The sequence below is a fragment of the Mesoplodon bidens genome (genome assembly GCF_964165515.1).
Source record: "Mesoplodon bidens genome assembly, chromosome: 11".
NCBI classification, from domain to species: Eukaryota; Metazoa; Chordata; class Mammalia; order Artiodactyla; family Ziphiidae; genus Mesoplodon; species Mesoplodon bidens.
The window spans coordinates 55,391,507-55,415,548 of record NC_138167.1 but is presented as its reverse complement, the minus strand read 5'-3'; positions in this window follow the sequence as shown (position 1 = coordinate 55,415,548).

Here is a 24,042-nt window from a genome sequence, read left to right as displayed (position 1 = left end):
TCTTCTAGGGATGTTAAATGCATCACTATTGGGATTCTCTGTTTCTCTCTTCTACTTCAGGTACCACTAGTGTAGTCTCTGACACAACAGTTACATCTGGAAACTCTAACACAGGTAAAGCAATAACCTAATGGGGAGTATAAAGAACTTCAGTAATGAGATAGCCTTCTCCCTTCAACTCCTTCACCCAGAAACACACATTCCCTACCATACCCAGTGGATACCACCCAACTTTTCTGAGTACATGAGTCTTCAGAATTTAGTATTCTTCTCCTTTCTTCATTTCACTTAGGGGCCACCACTTCTTTGGGAAGTGGTGAAACCACCCAGGGTAGAATTAAAATAGGTGAGCAATAGCAGCCAAATAATTATTTTTCTCTTCATCTTAAAATAAATCACGTTGGCTACAATAAAATTAGGGGGAATTCTATTCTACCTGAATCTCTCTTTGGGTACAAATTATTAGGATGTTAAATGCCTTATATTTTACCCCGTGTGAATTGCCTTTTTTGTATATTTGTAATAAAATGGCACAACAGAAGCCACACTTAAGGCAAGAAAATTTCTGATATAATTTGTGCTAAACCAAATCCTACTTTGAAACCCTAGTAAAAGGGAATCATAAATTGATTCTCTCCTCTTGTGATTTCAGTTACCACGAGGGTGACTACTGGCACAACTATCATACCTGGGAATATATGGGAGGAAGGAAAAAATTTATAACTGATAGAAGATATAGTGAGGTCAAATGTTGACAGTTTGGGTTTAAGATGCTCTGAGGTGTCCAGTTAGTATGCTCAGCAGGAGTGATAAGTGCGACCGGAACACAGAAGAGAGGCCTGCCTTGGAGATAGAGATTTGTCAAGTCATTCACTTACAAATGATATTTGAAACTGTGGATACTGGTAGGTTTCCTTATCATGGGCATATAGAGTGAGAAGAGAAGACAAATAAATGGAAACATGATTCCTTGGGCTATATAGGTGGGAAATGGCAAAGGAACCTGAAAAAGGGAGGATTTGGGGCTCAACAATTGCCAGTATGGTTAAGTTAAATCCATAAGGCAAAGTTTTGGAGTGCTGGAGACTAGATTGTTTCTAATTTTGGGATTCAGAATGTCAAATCAAACAGGATCAACCAGAATTAGCAGGGGACATATGTGTTTTTAATATTTTGTTTTTTCGGAGAGCCTAGCCTTACAATTATAAAACTTTGAAATTAAAAGGGAGAACTGTCTTGAAATAATTAATTAAAATTTCAAGATTCTTGATCCTTTCCATTTTTTAACCTTCAGAAGTCACTAGCATAATTTCACGGAGCCAATCTACTAGGAGTAAAATGGGTGAAGTTGGGGAAGTTAAAAAGGTGAAGATGGGAGAGGCACCAAACTCCATGATACTATTTCCAGAAAAGAAGGATCCCAGAAGACTGGAGTTTACCATAAGAAATGAAACATCAATTAAAAAAAATGTTTATTTCACCTTTTGGAACAAGGAATCCTAGAGAAGGAATGCATTCTTTCACAGAAACACATGATTTGTCCTAAACCATGATCTCCATCTAATAAGAAAGACATCCCTGCACATTTCCTCCTCTTTATATTCTCTCCCATCCCAGGTACCACTGGGACAGGCTCTGGGACATCCTCACCTGGAAGTTTCAAAACAAGTAGGTCAAATAATAAAAGGAATTCTCCTTTAAGTGGTCGTAGGGAAAAGATCATACACTGCTATATCATTTTCATATTTTCAACCTCTCAAGCTTCTCAATTTTTCCTCCTTTGCTCTTACAGAAGCAACAACTTTTAAAGAATATATTGGAAACACTGAAGCAGGACTTTCATCTGGTGAGTTTTGCCAGATTTTGCATTCTCAATGATTTTTCCATTTGAATTTACTACATAGAGGTTGTGAATGAAAATTAGCATGACTTAAAAATGGTTTCTTTTAATTTAATAGCAGATCATAAGGCCAGCCTAGATTAGCTCATTGGTTTTTCCTAGAGAACATACTATAGATGTAATTTAATTCTCTAGGCACATTCTTTATTTGAAATTTCACTGCTTTTGTTTTGCCAGGCAATAGCGTGGAATCAGTAGGAGTCACCAGTAGCCAAGAAGTTGAGTGAAGATCACTATAGTAGACACAAGTAAATTTGTTAATTAAGGCTTTGATTGAGATGCCTAAGCCTTGATCACAAGTTTAGACAATTTTTTTCTTTTTTTTTTTCTTTTTGATGCTGGAAAACCAGGGAGTTAAGTCACTAGAAGTAAATCATGTAAATATAGGACAGACATTCTCTCATTTAATATCAGATTCTAGGTGATTCTAGATCTAGAGAAATAAGATCTATGGAGCAAGTATGACTTTTCCTCCTATAATTTATTTGAACAAGCAGTTATGAGAAAGTGCACAGGAAATTAAGCAAGGCTTAACATTTTGTGCAAGAAAAAAATTTAAACAGTTTTCTACTGCTTCAGAGAAACAGGAACACTTGTCAATACCACACTCTTCTTAGGGTGAGAAAGGCTTTGTGAGGCTCATCCTTCTCTCTTACTACAGCTACCACTGGGATAGCCTCTGGCACAACAGGTATTCCTGGAAGTTCCAACACAGGCAAGAAAATATTTAATATGCGGCTCTAAGTAGCTAAGCCTAGAAAAATAAGAGCCTTTCTCTGGAATTTACTGAATGTTGTTGCATCAACACAGCAGTCCTGACTTTAGTCTTCTTTGCCTTTCTTAGGAACTAGCACTGGAGTTGTAACGCAAAAAAGTAAGTGTCAGTGGTTCAAATCTGTTGCGTTCTCAGTTAATGACTCCTATGCCTTTGCTTCAACCTAGGGGAATGTTGAAGGTAAAGATAAAGGGCCAGGAAATAGGGCAGAATCTCATTAGAGAATGTCCTCTTCCAGCCATCTAAGGTTGTCTTCTTGTTCTGACTTTCTGGGCTCCAACCAGAGCCCCCAGGTAAGTGTGTAAAAGTACACAAGGGCACACTACTAAAGGGAGGAGTAGAGGCTGAAATCCAGCCAGCATTTCTTCAACAAGTTATAAATTCATGGGGTTTCATCTGCCCAGAGGGTTTTTTTTTCTGTCGTTGTTTTTTGTTAGTTTGTTTTTACTTCATAAAGTTGCTCTATGGGCTAGCTGCAGCATGACCTAGACTTTCATCTGATTTACTTTCTCTTCCTGCTTTTGATCTTTGAGGCTTCCTATAGAAGGTATGGCTGATATGAAATGTCCTTCATTTGACTTTTCAGTCACTGCTGTGATATCAAGCAAAATTACTGGTGTCTCAGAAAGTTCCAGCCAAGGTAATGGAAATGACTGACAGAGTGAAGTTAACATGTTCAATATTCTTCTTCCCTTTAACACCCAATTGTTTCAGAAAATGGATATTTATCTCTTATGAATATTAAACTTGAACTGTAAAAGAAAAATTGTACCAAATGGAGTTAAATGTGCAAAAAAGACTTTAAGATTATTAAATAGGAGTCAAGAATATTGCAATAGAGTTGAGATTTTGAACTCAACTTTGCTGAAATAAAAGGTGGGAGTGTGTTTAAGTGCTGGGGTGAACTAGTGGGAAAGTACTAGAGAACATTAGGGGAGAGGTTGGTTTCTGTGATTTGGCCATCTGTGTTTGCTAATTGGTGCTTATAGAATGAAGTTAGGCTCTTACCTTCCCACAGTGACAGGGAGATAGGGGCACTATTTTTCTTTTTTTTAAATTGAAGAATAGTTGATTTACAATATTATATTAGTTTCAGGTATACAGCATAGTGCTTCAATATTTTAATAGATTATACTCCATTTAAAATTATTACAAAATAATGACTATATTCCCTGAAAGTATAATATATACTTGTTGCTTATCTATTTTATATACAGTAGTTTTTATCTCTTAATCCCTACCTCTATCTTGCCCTTTCCTTCTTCCCTCTCCCCACTAGTATCCACTAGTTTGTTCTCTATATCTGTGAGTCTGTTTCTATTTTGCTATATACATTTGTTTGTTTATTTTTTAGGTTCCACATGTAAGTGATAACATATAGTTTCTGTCTTTGTATGACTTATTTCACTAAGCATAATACTCTCTAGGTCCATCCACATTGTTGCAAATGACAGAATTTCATTCTTTTTTTATGGCAGAGTAATATTCCATTATATACATATGCACGCATATATACATACTACATCTTCTTTGTCCATTCATCTGTTGATGGACACTTGGGTAGCTTCCCTATGTTGGCTATTGTAAATAGTACTGCTTTGTACATTAGGGTGCATGTATCTTTTTGAATTTGTGTTTTTATTTTGTTTGAATATATATCCAGGAGCAGACTTGTGGGGCCATATGGTAGTTCTAATAGATTAAACACCTAAATGTAAGACCTAAAACCATAAAATTCCTATAAGAGAACATAGGCAGAACACTTTTTGACATAAATCGTAGCAATATTTTTTTTTGGATCTGTCTCCGAAAGCAAAGGAAATAAAAACAAAAATAGGCAAATGATTTCCTCCAGAAGCATCCCCACTTACGAATTACCTTCCTCCTATCACTTCAGGCTGTCTCCTTGCAGCCAACAGCAGTCCTCCCCCCAGATTTGCTCCCCAATCCCCACATTCCAGCTCTCAGCCCCCATGTGCACCGGCAGACACACGTCCCAGATTGGGGCATACAGGGTTATGGCGCGTACTGTCTGTGTAGGTGTCACTCTGTCCTGTCTGCCACACACCCTCCTTCAACAGCCTCAGATGCTCCCCTTCTGTCCCAACTGATTTCCCTGTCAGTGAGGGGTCTTTCCCAGATGTGGGAACCTCTCCTGTGCTTCAACTCCCCCACCCAGGGGCACAGATCCCATCCTGCTTCCTCTCCTCTTCTTTTTCCCTTCTTTCTTTCATCCTACCCTGTTATGCAGGGATCTTTCTTGTCCTTTCTGGTGTCCAAGGTCTTCTGCTAGTGTTCAGCTGGTGTTCTGTGAGAATTGTTCCATCTGTAGATGTACTATTGATGCATTTGTGGAGAGAGATGAACTCTCCGTCCTCCTATTCCCCCACCATCTTGGTCAGAATGGCCATCATCAAAAAATCTACAAACAATAAATGCTGGGGATGGTGTGGAGAAAAGGGAACCCTCATGCATTGTTGGTGGGAATGTAAATTGATACAGCTGCTGTGGAGAACAGTATGGAGGTTGCTTAAAAAGCTAAAAATTATATTAACGCGTATATGTGGAATCTGAAGAAATCGGTATAGATGATCTTATTTACAAAGCAGAAATAGACACACACGTGTAGAGAACAAAAGTATGGATACCAAGGGGGAAAGGGGTGGTGTTGGGATGAACTGGGAGATTGGGATTGACATATATACTCTATTGATACTATGTATAAAATAGATAACTAATGAGAACCTACTGTATAGCACAGGGAACTCTATTCAATGCTCTGTGGTGACCTAAATGAGAAGGAAATCCAAAAAAGAGGAGATATCTATCTATCTATATCTATCTATCTATCTATCTATATATATAGCTGATTCACTTTGCTGTACAGTGTAAACTAAAATAATATTGTGAAGCAACTACACACCAATAAAAAAAATAAGCAAATGAGACCTAATTAAATTTAAAAGCTCTTGCACAGCAAAGGAAACCATCAACAAAACAAAAGACAATCTCCTGAATAAGAGACAATATTTACAAGTGATATGGCTGACAAGGGGTTAATATCCAAAATATATAAACAACTCCTACAACTCTCCCCGAAAAACTAATATGGGAGAACCAGGAAACCAGGATATAGGAAGCAAAATAGTTAAGTATGAAAATAGTTTTTTGTCATTAAGAGAAGGGGGCCCTTAAGTGATAAGGCTACCAGGGTCATAGGAAAATACTCAATTCTTCTTTGAGCACGGAGTTGCTATATTAGGGCCTGTTCTGTTTCAATGGCAGGAGCATGAACTAGCATTAGTAAGTGTACTAGTACACTCCAGGTGCTTTGAGACTCTTATTCTTTGTGAAGATGTCTTCAGACACACTCTTCTGAGACAAGAAAATGTTCACTGCTCTTTCCCTATTCATTTTAGTTACCTCCAAGGAAGCATCTGAAACAACCAGTGCTCCTGTAATTTCTACCACAGGTAGGTCAAATAATAATAAATGAACTTTGCTTGGTGGCATCTTAGAAGACAGGGCAGCCTACCTGAAGTTAAACTCTAGTTTTTTTAGTCCCTCTACTCACCACGTTTGTGCCTCTCTTAGCAGTCACTGCTTCCACAGGAGTCAAGGAAACCTCTGGAACCGGAATGCAAACAGATGAATGCTAGCAATACAGACTCTTCAATGATCAGTGTGCCTGTGATTATATATGAGGAGTTTAGTTTGGAAGAGAGGAGTGGTGGGAAAGAAATAGCAAAGAAAGGCCAGGAAGATTATCCTACATTTCCTTTTGGAATACGACTTTGAAGTTCAACTAGGGATTATTTTTCCCCCCAGGATTATTTTGGGTTAGGCTTTTACCAGAACCCCTCACTGGAAGACTTAGTTATGACCTTGAAATCTCTGAGAATGGGATTATGAAATGTGCTATTCCTGAAATTTTAAATATTTCCTTCTGCAGGCTCCACCTCAGTGTCAAATGGAATCACAACAAGCCCCAAAGTGTCCTACCCAGGTAAAATGAAATGACCCAAATGCACTGGAATGAATTGTCTTTTCCACACGAAGCTTTCCTTAATCGTGAATGTGTGTGATCATTTGTTCATGCATACACACAGAAACTTGATATGTGTACATGCTATCTAATAAATAAAATGACAACATTATCCTTTTACAGAAACCACTGTAGTAGCAACAGGAGATCAAGAAAATGAAAATAAAACAGGTCAGTATGGGAAAACTACTAATTTCTTTGTTACCTATTCAACTAACACTTCTTTAATACCTTATATGTGCTAGACTCTGTAGCAGTCCTTGCCATTTTATTACTATGTGTGTGTGTGTGGAGGGGAAGAGATTATTTTCTTTAATATTAATTAATTTATTTATTTGTTTTTATTTTTGGCTGTCTTGGGTCTTCGTTGCTGCGTGCAGGCTTTCTCTAGTTGCAGCAAGCAGGGCCTACTCTGTGTTGCGGTGCATGGGCGTCTCATTGCGGTGGCTTCTCTTGTTGCGGAGCACAGGCTGTAGGTGCGTGGGCTTCAGTAGTTGCAGCATGCAGGCTCAGTAGTTGTGGCTCGCAGGCTCTAGAGCGCAGGCTCAGTAGTTGTGGCACACGGGCTTAGTTGCTCTGCAGCATGTGGGATCTTCCCAGACCAGGGTTCAAACCCCTGTCCCCTTCATTGGCAGGTGGGTTCTTAACCACTGTGCCACCAGGGAAGCCTAGAAGAGATTATTATCTGCACAGATACTATTGTTATAGTGTATTTAATGCTACTCAAACACATGCACAACAATTATGGTCCTGGGAGTGCACTGAGACTGTTAATTTCTGTTTATTTGTTGGTAGGGTTGAATGAAGGCATTAGGGAAGAGATCATTGATTTCAATATTGGCTAGGATGAGGAGGGAATTCCTGCCAAATGGCACTTAAAAAGACAGAGACTTGAGACAGCATGAGTGACTTCAGGAATCAACCAGGTATTGGTAATATTTGTATGAGGTTCAGGGAAGAAATGAGATTAGAAAGATAAGCAAAGGAATGTTTATGAAGGACCTTATTTCCAAACATAAATGAGACTTTATCCTTATAATAAATGGGGTCTCCTTAAAGATTTTGTTAAGAGAATGATATGATCAGATAGGTCTTAGAAAAATTGCTCTGATAGCAATGTGGAGAGTATGAGATTGTATCTTATTCCTCCCGTTACAAAGTTTTTCAATGAATTGGGAATTCTGGGTAAGGAAAATTTTCTGCTATATTTATGCCTAAATGCAATTTCTTTCTGCTGTTGCTGGTTTCTGGTAATCTGTTAAGCATTTATAATTGGGAATTAGCCTAGTGTCCTCTTAGTAAAGACAAATATTTTATGCCCCAAACTTGCACATTTGAATTAATTTATTTTCTGTTTTTCTGTACCTATTAGTTGTTGGGGTCCTTTTACTCAAACATAAAGAAACTTTAAGTTCTTCTCAAATATTCTGTTACTTCTAGTTCAGCCTTCTGCTTGGTAGAGAGAATAAAAATATAAATCTGAATTTTAGCAGTTTGGAAATAGAATTTGAAATTTGAGTGGATTGTTAGGTTGACCAAACTTTGTGATAAGTGAAGACTCAAAAAAAAAAAAAGTAAGCAGTTTAAAAGCATTTTGTGGGAGTGGAGACAGAACAAGATTAAAATATTGTAAGACAAAAAGAGGATAAGAATTCTTAAAGGATTAAAACCAGGCAACTAATAATACTTATATCTTTTCTATATCTGATTTATCCTTTTCCTTGTTTCATTATACATTTTATTGTCCTATTTATCAGAACTGTCTTCTGATAAATTTTGAAGAGAAGTTTGCCTTGATTCTCATTCCTCCTTTAGATTATCATATTTTCCTCCCACTAAAATTTGAAAGCTAAAGGAAACACTTTCTAATGGAAGAATATCAAATGCCATGAGGAGTAGAAAGGGAAGATTGATGGGGATATGTCTGTTTGTAAGACTAGCAATGTGTCCATGTATTTTCAGTGATTAGAAAACTATATTTATTCCAAACCTATTCCAGTAACTTTAGAGATTAATATGAGGTGTCTGTTTTTACACAGGATGCCCAGTATCACTTCCACCACCTCCAGGTAAGCTTACCTCCACTTGAAAATCAATCATCCTACATTAATGGTTTTCCTTGTAAATCAAATTTCAGAGGTCATGTCAATGAAAGTCACTAGCTATGGAAGTGTGATAGAATAGGAAAACTTGAAGTGTATGAATTTAGCTTTTATTCACCAAATAAATAGTGAATGATAGTTTGTTTTGTCACACACAAACTAATAAAGCCAAACCAAACAAATGCATCTTGTCACTTAGTCAAAATAGAGTTTACTAAATAAAGTGTTTCATGTAACTATATGATACCTTGATCAAAATATTGCTACTCGATAGTATTTTTTAGGCTAAATAATTCCAGCTTGTTTTGAGGACTGAATTTTAGCAAGAAAAATTAGGCGTAACCAGAGTTCAATACTTTTAGAGGACTTTGAGTTCCTCTAAAATTACCAAGCCAATGTGATGTGCTTTGTACAAAGTGGCAAAAGTTACCAAAAAAATCATTCTCTGATCTTAGGATATAGTGGGAGAAGGGAGATTTTCAAAGAAACATAGGCAAATTTCATATAAGGCTGAAAATAAATTTCACAGTGAAATATGTGACCTATGTATTATATAGCGAGCACATGTTATGTGTCACACACATTACATATATTGTATACTTTGGAAGGATTGTCGGGTATTTCATTAGAGAATTGGAATTTGAGAACAATAAGTAGGCTAATTCATGGTATGTAAATGAAAGAAGTGAGACAAGGTCGAGATGACATATTGGAGACATGTTATGGCAACCTCAGAAGGCAGAATGCTAAAATAAGGTATTTAGTTTACAAGACTGTAAAGGGTATCAGAAGTTCTTAATTGAAGCAATGATGAGATGAAAAGTAGGATTTAGGGAAACTATTCTACCTATGACACAGACAATTGACTGGATCAGAAAGAAGACTGAGTCAGACTTCCCCGAAAAAGCCAGATTCTGCTAGGTCAAAGATACTAAGGTCCTGCTTAAGGATACGGGGAGGGGGAAGGGTAAGCTGGGACAAAGTGAGAGAGTGGCATGGACATATATGCACTACCAAACATAAAATAGAGAGCTAGTGAGAAGCAGTCGCATAGCACAGGGAGATAAGCTCGGTGCTTTGTGACCACCTAGAGTGGTGGGATAGGGAGGGTGGGGGGGAGGGAGACACAAGAGGGAAGAGATATGGGGACATATGTATATGTATAACTGATTCACTTTGTTATAAAGCAGAAACTAACACACCATTGTAAAGCTATTATACTCCAATAAAGATGTTAAAAAAAAAAAAGATACTAAGGTCCTGGAGTAGTATTGTAACCAGTAAAATCAGGAAAGGAAGGGATTCAGGTGAGGATAAGGATACAGGATTATGCAATTGGTTCAATGCCAAATGATGGAAAGGAAATAATCAAGATGACTTCTAAGTTTTAAGCTTAAGTATTTGAAAGCATAGTTCAGCCCTTAACAGGAGGTGGCCAGCTTAGATGAAAAACTGGTTTTAGGGGAGAAATGATTCAACCTATTTTGTGCAAGTGCCTGAGGTTCTTTTAAATCCTCCGAGGTGCTGTTTATTAGGCCAAGGGAGATCTGGGTCCGTAGCTCACAAGTGATGTTTATACAGGAGCTAGAAGTTTGAGTGTCATCCACCTGATGTTACAGTGGATACTGTAAAGATGGAGAAAGGTACCAGTGGGAAGAATAGAGACAAAATGAGAGGGAGGAGGAAGTGCTGCTAACACGAATTTCAGAGTGTTCAATCTGAAGGAAGAACGTTTCCAAGAAGGTGAGAGGTAAAAAAAAATGTCAGCTATTGTAGGGAACTTGAAAAGCTGAGAAAGAGTGCTTGGGACTGGTAATTATGAGGTCTTGGTGACTTTTAGGATTGTGGAGACAGAAGTCAGAAAGTGAAACAATAAATAAAACAGTAGCCATAAGATTTATTGACCACTGACAGGATAGGTCAAGAATTATCCTTTCTGAGGATTGTAAAAATAGGAAATATATATATATGCTTGCTAAAGACAGTTTGCTCAAAGTAGGGGGAGGTGATTTATCCACCTTAAAGCACCTTACAATCATTCATAATTCTGTAACTCTGAAATACAGAATTGGTTCAGTATTCAGTATTGGTCAACCTGGTGGTTATCTACAGATAATTGACTGTTATAGTTTGCTGAATTTAATTAGCATTTGTCATTTCATGTTAACAGTTTGTCATGGTCCACTGGGAGAAAAGAAGTCTGTAAGTACACAGTTTGTCTCTACTTTAATCCAAATTTGCTATCGTTCCTGTATTCAAATAGAAGTCTAAACTTGGTTTGTTTTTGTAGCCTGGAGACATATGGACTGCCAATTGCCACAGATGCACTTGTACCAATGCAAAGACCGTAGACTGTAAACCCAAGGAGTGTCCTTCTCCACCCACATGCAAAACTGAAGAAAGGCTTGTAAAGTTCAAAACTAATGATACCTGCTGTGAAATTGGGTACTGTGGTATGTATTCATAATACATTATTTGAATTGAATAGTTGTTTACTTAGTCACACATTCAAGAGATATTTATTGAGCTACTAATATGAGTCAAATGCTTGATGGGTGTGATAAAGCAGAATCAGTACTTGCCTTCTTAAAACTTACTATCTTTGGAGCAGGGGAAACCCAGTTATGAATGTAATCAGTAGGTTAAAAGGAGATGAGGGTGTTATGGGAATGTTACCTTATTGGTTGGTAAATATGATCTCATATACAATTTCTGTTTTGTAAAAAAATTATAATATTTATCTTAGGGTAAAATATGTACTTATTTTTCAGAACCAAGAACATGTTTATTTAACAATACTGACTACAAGGTAAGGTCATTTCTACTTTAAAATACTTTTATTAATATAATTATGAATAAATGTAGGCTCTTTCAGCTAATATGAAAAAAAATCATAGATAATGGTGGAGTGGAATTTGTTTATTTCTTTCCCATATTCATTTCAAAAGAAAGGTCAAATGCAACATCCACCATAACTTGCTTCAAAAGGGGGCAATATACTTGATCATTAACCTAGCAATGGAGCTTCTGAACAAAATTTCCCATGGGTCTCACCAAATGGAGAAGACATACAGTGTTCAAATCAATGAACAGAGTTAAACTGTAATTATAATCAGAAAGATCAGATGGCCGAACTGTCAGAGATAAAATAAGAAAACCCAAAAGACCAGAGCTCTACTATAGGGATATAGCAAAACAGTATATTCAGGGCTGGATTTGACAACTGATTTGACATATTGGAAAGTAATTTAACTTTCTAGGAAAAGTATCACGAAGCCATAAGAACCAGATGATTCTCAAACTGATATTAATAAATTTGAACTGGTGATACTAAATATTATAACAATCTAAATATAAAATAAAATATGTGGTATGTTAGGAAATACAGAAAACAGAGCCTATAATTTAATAATAATTTAATTGGATATAGCTCATTTATTACACTCACATTTCTACCTGGGCTTCTTAAATTTTAGTTTCCAAAGGTTATCTGACTTGAGAACCTATGACAGTTTTGAAATATAAAATGTGTGACGATGTTTAAAGAACAAAGAAAAGTTTTACCTCTAGTCATTTATATGCAAAATAGTTGAAATAATAAAATTTCAGTTTACCAGAAAGTTTACTTGTGGTTTGAGGGCCTGATATAAATGGAATTTCCCCAAACTGATGTTTGAATTTTAAACATCAAGTAATTATAAAGCAATCTAGAGAGCTTTAAAAGCACAGGAACACAAGGAAAGATAGAAGATATCTTATCGGGGCTTCCCTGGTGGCGCAGTGGTTGAGAGTCTGCCTGCCGATTCAGGGGACATGGGTTCGTGCCCGGGTCCGGGAAGATCCCAGATGCCGTGGAGCGGCTGGGCCCGTGAGCCATGGCCGCTGAGTCTGCACGTCCGGAGCCTGTGCTCCACAACGGGAGAGGCCACAAGAGTGAGAGGCCCACGTACCGCAAAAAAAAAGAAGATATCTTGTGGGACTTTTCTTTAAAATCCTTGAAAAATATAATAGAGATACTATAGATGAATCTTAATTTGAGGACTGAGAATCTTGACACAGTCTGTGCTCCCAGTGAAGACCTCTGATTTATTCATGGAAGTAGAAAATTTTAATCCACCTTTTCTTAAATATTAATCTAATGGCTGAAAGTGCCTCTGGAAATTCACTAAACATTATAAATTTGAAAAAAGAATTACAGGTTTTATTGTCAACCTGAAAAATAAATCAAGATGAATACTCATTTGTTCTGTCCCCCTCCCTACCTCCCAGGTTGGTGCTTCATTTGGTGACCCCAGCAACCCATGTGTCTCCTACTTCTGCCAGAGCACAGGTTTCGTTGCAGTGGTAAAAGACTGCCCAAAGCAGAGTTGGTGTGCAGAAGTAAGTCATCTTCTTAAGCAGTGATCAACAAGGTTCACTTCTCATGTTAAATATAAAAGCAACCTGTCTTCTTCCTTATTTGGAAAAGTTTGTGCCTGGACAATAGTTATACATCTCCTGTAGATTCCATTCCAGTAATGTCATACACATTTTATTGCCAAGTATATTTTTCATATCAAATATATATTTGATATATATATATCAGTCAGGTTCTATAAAACTTAATCTAGTGCTAGTGTAGAAGTAAGTTACTGTAGAAAGCATGTTGCTGTTTTTTAAACAAACAAAAAACTATTTTTTTTCAAGGTTCATGGATTCAGCTTAATCATTTTCTGTAAAAGAACATATTTTTTAATATAATCACATAAATGTGTACTGTTCAGATCTCTCTTTGTGCCACAATTTTATCTCCCAAAAATATGGTGAGGGTTTTGTATTAATGAATGCTTAAGTTTAAATTACTAAGGAAGGTTTAAATTTAACTACTTTTTCTTTCTGAAGCTATAATTGATGATATAGTTTAAAGTTTTATTTTAGAACGCCAGTGTTGGCCTTCAACATTTACTGAGTTTTTACTTTGAGACATTGATAAGTTTGAGGGTATAATAATTTATAAGGCGAAAATCCTGCCCGTGAGAAACTTAGTGTCAAGTAGTAATGTTATTATTAAAGTATTCTTTTTTCAATTCAAATAGGGAGGAGTAATTTTGTTTATTTTTTGGTATTTTATTTTAAAGAAGAATTTAATTTAAACATTGCTTTTCCCTTTCTAACTACTGTTGAAAAAATTTGGTGTCAATAGTCTCATTTTTATTGCTATACTCTCCCGTCTGTGCTGACTGGATCTGAGATCAGCGTGTCTACCTGTTCCATTTCCCCCTTTGTGATGCTATTTCAATAAGTTAACAAATGTTATATTATTTATAGAAAAATACAGAGGTTTTTCAATCTGTTTCTTTTTCTCTTACCCCTATAGGAAGGCAGAGTCTATGATTCAAATAACTGTTGCTATACATGTAAGTAAAATCAAGTTCCACATACGGAGGATATGTAAACTGTTGACAAAAGTTTAGTGTTTCTCTAAAACAAAACAGCAGATCATTAATAGAAAGTCTCCTGTGTTTTTAACACAACAGGTAATCTAAACCATATGCATAAACTAACAATTAATACAAAGTATTATATTTTCTCACGCATGTTGGTTGCAGCATTCTTCCCAGTAAAAACCAGTGATGTTTACAAGGGAGAAAATTTAATTTTCATGGAAAAAAATTAGTTTGCTCTCCTAACATCAGTAGGTTATGTTGTAAATTGTTGTATTAGATCATAAGGATGATCAGCAATGAGAAAATGGGTATCAGAAACAACCATCACTCTGTCTTTTCTTCCTTCCCCCCTCTTTCTTCCTTCCTCCTTCTACTTTCTTCCCTTCCCCCTCCTTCTTTTATTCCTTCTTCTCCTATGATAGTAATAATAGAATAATAATAATATTTATTGAGTATTAACCAGGTACCTTGTTCTGGGTGCTGAGACAGTTAATCCCTTTCAATAACATTGTGAAGTATTTGTTGTTATTATTCTCTACTTTATGGTTAAGAAAACTGAGACTTAGCAATTGTTAATGTTGAACCTCATTTCTGACTCTGTTATCCTAGGTAAAACTAATTGCAGATCTTCACCTGTGAATGTGACTGTTAACTACAATGGTTGCAAGAAAAAATTTGAGATGGCAAGATGCATAGGGGAATGTAAAAAGACTCTCAGGTAAGTTTTTCCTTGAGTGTATACTGTGCATTAATTTTGGAACACTGTGGGGAAAATTAAGCGTTTAAACATTACATGGACAAATGTTTACATGAGATCTAATGATCAGGACCCGGTTAAAATGAACATATTAATATCTGCAAATCAAAATAAACATTTTAAATAGTAATTAATCATTTTAAAGTAGTTTTCTAGATAAGTCAAACATAATACATTTATGACAAATGTATTTATTTTCATATAGTGATTACAGAGATTACTTAAGCAAGTACTCTTGCTTAAAAGTGATTTTTTAAAAAGTTGCTTACATTTTAAACATAACATATATTACATATTTTTCCTTTTGTACACTTTTACATGTAGATTAATATATGGAGAATAATAATTTGGTATTAAGTTGTATATTTAAAAAATGTTTTGTTTATATATTTTGCACCATAATGCTCTAATTATGAAATGGTAAATCTCTCCATTTTGGACTTTTTTCATTATCTTTTCTTTTCTTTTTTCTTTTTTTGGTCTTACATACCAATTATAACAAATCCACACCAGAAGTTTACAGTAAAGGGGGAAATGCAAGGTGTAGGGAAAGAATAAATTGGTTGGAAGACTTGCTAAATCACTTAGACAATTAGAATTTGAACATTGATGCCAATTTATTTCAGAAGACATTCTGAAAATATTTATTACTTAATTTTCTTTTTTTAGGTATGATTATAATAAGTTTCTGTTGAAAAATTCATGCCTTTGCTGCCAAGAAGAAAACTATGAGTTCAGAGAAATTGTTCTTGACTGTCCTGATGGCAGTACAATACCTTACAGATACAGGCACATCACGTCGTGTTCCTGCTTAGACGTGTGCTAATAATCTACGACCTCAGCAGTCAGTTAATAGTAAATAGCATTACCTTTCCAGTTGTAACAGACCAGGTATTTATTTTGTAACAAAAATAATGACTTAAATAATGAGAATAACTAAACATTTGTATGTCACTCAAAATGTGAGTTGCCATTATGAGTCATTTTGTTCTTTTATTGACTGGATCTGAAAAATAAATACAACTTTGCAAACAATTAGTGAACATATTATTTATTTGGTAACAATGAGAATTCTAGAAGTCAAGGAGAAACTGAGTCATATCATGGCTCTCCAGTGTACTCGCCTTCTACTCTTCATGTGGATGAGGCCATTTTCCAGTTTTGTTCCTTCCCTTCACAGCTAAACTTATGAAAATGTAAATTTTGTTCATCACCCCTTTCATCCTATGACAACTCCCTCTGCTGAGAACACCCATGGCCTTCTTATGATTTTTTTCTGTAGGGTCTGATATCATTTTCACTCTTGTTTTCTTGAAACATTTTTCTTGCTGTTTCTGTGACATCATTTTAAATTAGTACTCCTACATTCTGTGGACATCTTCACTTTTGCCAGTCTTTTAAATCTCAGTTCTCCAAAGTTGTATCCTGTTCCTCTTCTCATTTTACTGAGGCTTCTTGGAAAATTTCACTAACATAGGCAGATGTGTTTATACATGGAGGATCTCCAATCTATATCTCCAGCCCCAAACTCTTCTTTGAATTACATTGATAGAACTACATTGATAGAACTCTGAATTTACATCTCTAACTGGACATTCTGTAGGTACCACAAATTAAGCAAGACCAAAACTAAATTAATGTCACTCCCCCAACCCACTCCTCTACTTGTATTTTGCATATCATTGAGGTAGTGAGCTAGAAGAAGTTGAGGTTCAATAATATCATGACTGTCATCTTCAGTACATTCTACACTTTGCTGCCTCACACTCATACCATTCTTCCTTTACATATATTTCCAAATGTGTCTTGCACAACATTGTTTACATATGCAAAACATGCACAGTTACTAGCACTCTTATTCTCTTCCCAAACCCAATTTATCATAATCCACTTCTGTACTACTCACCTTTTTATATGACTTGGACTATTGGTACATTTAACTATCATCAAATGCTGTATGTCCAATGGTGGGTGAAGAAACTAGGTTTCTTAGTAACTAGGATCTTGGTAACTGCCAACAAAAGGTGAATAATAACTAAATACAGGTGGATATTACCGGTACTTTTAAATTTGGTCCCAAGGCCTTTGGCTTTCCTCCATGTCTTGTCACTGGTTCCAGGTTTTTCTTCCTCTCAGTCTATATCCGAGTTGGTCATTTGGCAAAATATTGCAAATTTGAGCCTTTAAAAATCCAAATGGATGATGTTGTAAGAGTTGTTCAATACTTTTACCTCAGGGAATGATAAACACAGAATCAACTATACACCTACATCTCAGCCTTTACTGCATGACAGTAACTCTATTCTCCTTTGGTAGTCAGAATTGATCACCCCAGACAATATAATGACAGAGATAGATTTTCTGCTTAGAAAGGCTGTTCTAGAGTCACAAAAGACACAAAATGACTAGCAGGGATTTTGAACAAATGGGAGAGAATGTAAATCTTGATTTCTGGTTCATCTAATATGTCACATAGTGCAATCAGCATATCAACCTCACAAGTTAGTATACCTCAGCTGGTGTTAGAGAGGAGTCCTCAATAGGCCAGTCTTTAAGGTTTACCATCTATGAATAATAGGCAAGATAATTTCATTGATGTTGTATGCACCTATTGCTTTTCTTTTTTTCATTTTGAAACAAATTTTTTTCAGTTGAAAGGAGTGCTGTGCATCATTTCATGGTAGTGAATAAAATATTCAATAAGCTATGGATAGCAGTACTTCCTGAGGCATATTAAACACAAGAAGAAAATTCAAATCAACACTTGGTTATATTGGAGAAAAGAAGTACTGATCTCTTCCCAAATGAAAAGGATCAAAGTTGTCCACTTGTTACCAGGTGGCTGACTGGCACTCCATGATGAGGCCAAAAAAGAAGATCACTTTATTGTTGACATTGTGGTATTCATACTGGTTTTAGTGACAGAAACTTAGGCTCTTGAGCCCATGTATCACCTCTTCCCTGTCGCTACCTTATTCATGAACCTCATTGTTGAAGGAGGTCATCAAGAGTACGTGACGGCCAGTTGATCTGTGGATGTGCTGAGGCAGTTGGAGGCTCCTTACCTCCTTCCCTGCCCTTTGAATGTGTGTTCTGCTTCCCTTCCCCTCACTAGCAGCTACCCCAAGGACATAGCCTTGAGATAGTGAGGTGTTACTGAGACCATCTGAATGGTATATGTGACTGAATTCAATTAAGGCCTCTATATAATCTTTTAAGATTCTGGCAGGTGAATGCAGAGATCCACTTGTCTTGTGGTGCCCAAGACAAGCCTTGTAAGTAAGTTCCTTTGCTAATTAAAACCTGCCACCTACCAACATGCAGTGGTCTGCCTCTTCAGTCTTTCCTTGCCTTCTGTGTACAGGAGCCAATTTACAAACACTCATTTAGCAACTACTGGCCAAGATGAGAAAGAAGACTTACTGACAACCATAAACTGTGATAACCATAGTTATTTCATACTGTTTATTACCTGATTCTTGCATGAAAATCCTGGTAAGGAATCTCTGGTAAATATATGCTTACTTATGCTCAGACTTGGATCTATTCTGGTGACCCAAATGATTTCTCTAAATCTTCTTTGTGTCATCCTCCAATTTTGCTTCTTTTGAGTCCTTGGTTATTTCTATCAATTATCTGCTACTTCCCTGAACTCAGTGTAAATCTTGACTTTGAGCCAACCTTCTACTAAGCACAATAGCCAATGAGAAATACCCTTTCCAGTTGTCATCCATGGCATTGCTTGAGATAGACTATAATACCACACAGAGCTTACTTTTCACTGATACTGGGGTCATTTGGTAATCCAGCCTTGAGTGTTTTCATCCTGTGCCAACTGGTCATAAGCTAGTTCTCCCCTCCAAGCAATAGGCATAAATTCAGACAAAGGTGGCAGCCAGATAAGTGGTATCATATTGTAGGCACTAAGAAACCATCTCATGGATCTAACTTTTGCCTTTGAGATCTGAATGGGTCATGGGGTACCCATCTTACATATATGACTTCTGACTGCTGCTGGGAATGCCTAACTTCATGGCTATATAGACAAAAAAATGTCCAGTCGAGGATGAGGTGCTTTGGTCATGGTTACCTGTTATTGCTAGATACAAGTAAAAAGCTGGTATTTGTTGAAAATAGCATAGGTGCTCCAGACACTGATGTGGTCTTGCTCCCGAAGCAATTGCTATGATTATATTAAAACCTGTCCTTGGCTTCCCGAAGTTTTGTTCTTCTGCTAAAGATTCTTCCAGAACCATTAGATCAGCACAAGTTGTAATAGTTAAAATCAAGGCAGTTTTCACCAAAAACTTGATAACCCAAACAGCTCTTTTCTTGGTCAAAGTCCCTCTAGAGTTAGAAGCTCTTAGGTCATCCAGTAAAAGGACTTAAGAAAGACATCCATATAGGTTTTATATTTCCAAAATCTAATGGGTCTATCTCCTAGTATAGGGGAACAATTTACAACAGCATGTCCTTCACTTTGGAAGTGATGGCCCACTATCTCTGTATTATTAGGAATTCAACTGATTACAGAAAACCCAAAATAAGTGACGCAAAAAAACAGAAGTTTCTCTCTCATGCACAAGACTAGGTATATGATCCGGAATAGGTATGACTCACCTAGTATCTCCTATCTTGTTTCTCAGACATTCTTAACATGCATCTTTCATTTTCCATCTGTAGCTCATGATGGTTCCCTCCAGACCCTAGCATTTCAGCCTCATTCAAATCAGCAAAAAAGGGGAATGGGAGAAGGGCAATGTATGTGCCTTCCTTTTAAAGGCAAGACCCAGAAGTTGTACATATACTTCTACTAATATACTATTTGCCAGAATTACAGAGCCACAGCTGCCTATGGAGCCACAACAAGTGATTCTAAAATGAAGACCTATGGATTGTCTATAGCATAAGCATTGGGGATCTTTGCAAAAATATAGATTTATGAACTTCATCCAAGAGATTCCAATTCAGTAGATTAGAAAGCAGGTACTAAATTGGAATCAATATTTATATTGATTCCAAACCAATATTTAGAAACAAAGTTCTGGAACCCATATTGTTTCATTTGGTTACAGAAACATCTAGAAGAGCAGCTGCAATTCAGTCATCATCAAACTAAACGTATTGTGAGGGATACTGTGAGGCACTGCCCAGATTCCCCTTCAAAAATAAAGGATTTATTTCCCCAGCTTTTGAGAGTGCTCTGTCTGCTTCCTTCAGGGATTGCCTCAGCTAAAGAAAGCCACAACTCTCAATGTCCTATCCCCTTTCTGGAGAAAAGAGGAGCATGCAGTGACTGATGAGGGGCAGTAGAAAGTTTTGGCCCTCTCATCACAACTTGCATCTTAAGAATGCCCTGAAATGTTGACTGAGCCTTCCATTGAAGGCACATAATGGCTTGACTTCTCTCTCTATCCAGTCTTGATTCCTTCCTTCTCTTCCACAGTTTTGGATTTGAAGAGCATTCCCTAATAAACCTACTCTTTGTTAATATCCATCTCAGAGTCTGATCCTAGGGAACTGATTCTGCATTACTTAAGGAAATTTAGCATCATTCTCTAGGACGGATCAATTGTTTGTAATATTCAAGCTTGAGAATTGAATAGGGGAAGAATGCAGAAATGAGTCTACCTATGTCTCTCATTTTTGATGGTGGCCTTGAAATGAGCTAAACATATGAATCCTCCACCACTGCCTCTATCTCTCATTTTCTCCCCCTTATATAATAAAAAAGTTTCCTATATGCCAATGAGATAATTTTAATGGCTTTAAAAGACAAATTGTCCTACCATAAAATTAATTAGAGGAAAGAAATTTGATTATTAATACTCAAAATCTAGAATTATAATTTTGTCAGAACACCTTTAAAACTCAATCAATATTCCTGACTATTCTAATATTTCTCTCCCACCTGTAATTCATCCCACATATACCGGTCACGCTCCTTTCCTCATTTGCCTTTATATACTTCATAGTCCTACATATACTTTAGAAAAATATCATTTTATTGAGAGATGATTGTCAAGTAAAAAGCTGTACATGGAATTGAGTAAGATGGTGACATAGGAGGCTCCTAACTCCCCTTCTCCATTTGGATGTACCAAATGCACAGCTACACAGGGAGCAATTCCTTTTGAAAGAAATTCAAAAACTAGCTGAGTGATTCCTACACATTGGATAAACAAGAAAATATTCACAGTGAAATGAATAGAAAAAGCTGAGATACACTCTTCTCATAGACCCCACTCAGTACAGAGCCATGCAATCTTGGGGGAACCCCCAACTCCCAGGTTCTCCTTGAGGAGCAGAGGGTTTGGACCACACATGTGGTGCCCAACTTTCAAGACTCTGACCTGAGGTTGAGCTCCCAAAACACTGAACTCTGAAAGCAAATGGGGTGTGCATCTACAAGACCCACAGTCTATAGCAAACAAAGAAGCAGTGATGGGCACACTAGCAGTCACCATGGTTATTCTCCCAAGACTCAGTGCAGAGGAAGCAGCCCATCTCCCAGGCTTTCCCTGAAAGGGGTCTAACTGCATACTGTATAAGCTGTGGTCTGAGAGTCTGGCTTCTAAATTTAACATGTGTCTAGGACCTGGCTGTGACCTCCCTGGAGACCAGAGAAGCTGGCAGACACTTCCTCTGCATTCTCCTTCTGGCTGTCTCCCAAAATAAGGCCAAGTTTCTAGTATCTCTCTAGAAGGGGCTAGTACACACACCTGGCACCCCAGCATCTGTGGCTACCACTCGAGGGACAGGTTTCCAGATCAGTTGGCTCTGAAAGCCAATAGGGCTTACATTCATGAGTCTCATAGGATTATAGCAAACGAAGAAGCAGTTCTAAAAAGGTGTGGGAGTGACCCCCCTCCACTAGCCCCCGACAGATATATACCTGGCTTAGCATAGAAGAAGCAGGCAAAACCACCCATCTCTCAGTTTGTCCCTGGACAGACTTAACTACATACTTTCCCAGTTACTTCCAGAGAGTCTGGTTTCTAATCAGCCTGCATCTAGGTGCTGACTGTAATCCTACCTGTTGGGACATGGACATGTCTTGGCACACCTTAAACTATTGGGAGATACTAAGAACAAAGAAGGCAGCCTGGACAGGAGTTGGGATCAGCTGATTGGCAAGTCCAATCTCCTCCAAAAGACTACTCTGTCAAAACTGTGAAAGATGGCTATTTTATCTAATGTGCAAAAACTAGCACAAAAATCAAGGAAAATGAGGAAATAGAAATATGTTCCAAACAAAAGGACAAGAAAATTTCTAGAAATAGATCTTAATGAAATGGAGATACATGATTTAACTGATAGGGAATTCAAAATAATGGTCATAAAGATGCTCATAGAGGTCAGAAGAACAATATATGAACAAAGTGAGAATTTCAACAAAGAGATAGAAAATATGAGAAAGTATCAAACAGAAGTCACAAAGCTGAAGAATACAGTAATTGAACTAAAAAATTCAATAGAAGGGTTCAACAGCAGACTAGATCAAGTGAAGGCGAAGATCAGCAAACTCAAGCACAGGGCAGTGGAATTCATTCAATAAGAGAAGCAAAAAGGAAATAAAGGGTGAAAAAAGAGTGAAGAGTGCTTAGGGAACTTATGGGATAACAGCAAGAGGACAAATATTTATATATACACATTTTAGGGGTCCTAGAAGGAGAAGAGAGAGAAAGAAAGGGGCAGTTTATTTAAAGAAATAATGGCTGAAAACTATCCTAAACATGGGAAAAGAAACAGACATCCAGATCCAGGAAGCTCAGAAATTTCCAAAAAAGATGAATGAAAGAGGCTCCACCCAGTCATTCTAATTAAATTGTTAAAGTTAAAGATAAAAAGACAATCTTAAAAGAAGCAAAAGAAAAGCAACTTTTTATGTACAAGGGAACCCCATAAGATTATGAACAGACTTTTCAGCAGAAACTTTGCAGGCCAGTCAATTATACCCAAATAAAGCTGAAAAAAAAGATGTGCATATTTAATGTATACAACTTGATGAATTTGGAGAAAAGTGTACACTTATGAAAGCATCACAACCATCAAGGAAATAAATATATCCATCACCTCCCAACATTTCCTCCTGCCCCCTTTATTATCATTATTTGTGTGTATGTGTAGTAAGAGCACTTAACATAAGAACTACCTTCTTAGTAAATTTTAAGTTTACAATACATTATTGTTAGCTAGAAGTACAATGTTGTATAGTAGATCTTCAGAACTTATCTCGCACAGCTGTAAATTGGTACCATTTGACCATCACCTTCCCATTTTCCTCTCCTTTCAGGTCCTAGCAACTAATGTTTTACTCTTTGTTTCTATGGGTTTGACTATTTTAGATTCCACATAAAAGCAAAATTATAAAGTATTTGTCTTTCTGTGTCCGGTTTATTTCCCTTAGCATTATGTCCTCCAGGTTCACCCATGTAACAAATGGCAGGATTTCCTTCTTTTTTAAGGCTGAATAATATCCCATTGTGTTTATATATCACTTTTTTTTTTTTTTTTTTGTGGTACGCGGGCCTCTCACTGTTGTGGCCTCTCCCGTTGCGAAGCATAGGCTCCGGACGCACAGGCTCAGCGGTCATGGCTCATGTGCCCAGCCGCTCTGAGGCATGTGGGATCTTCCTGGACCGGGGCACAAACCCGTGTTCCCTGCATCGGCAGGCGGACTCTCAACCACTCCGCCACCAGGGAGGCCCAATATATCACATTTTTAAATCCGTTCATCCATTGATGAATATTTAGGTAGTTTCCATATCTTGGCTAAAGTGAATAATGCTGCAGTGAACATGGGAGGGCAGGTATCTCTTCAAGATCTTGATTTATATTCCTTTGGTTAAATCCCTAGAAGTGAGGTTACTGAATCATATGGTTACATTCCTACAAACAATGTACCAGAGTTCCCTTTTCTCCGCAATCTTACCAACCCTTATGTTTTATTTTTAATAATATTCATCTTAACATGTGTGAGGTGATAGCTCATTGTGGTTTTGATCTGCATTTCCCTGATGATTAGTGATGCTGA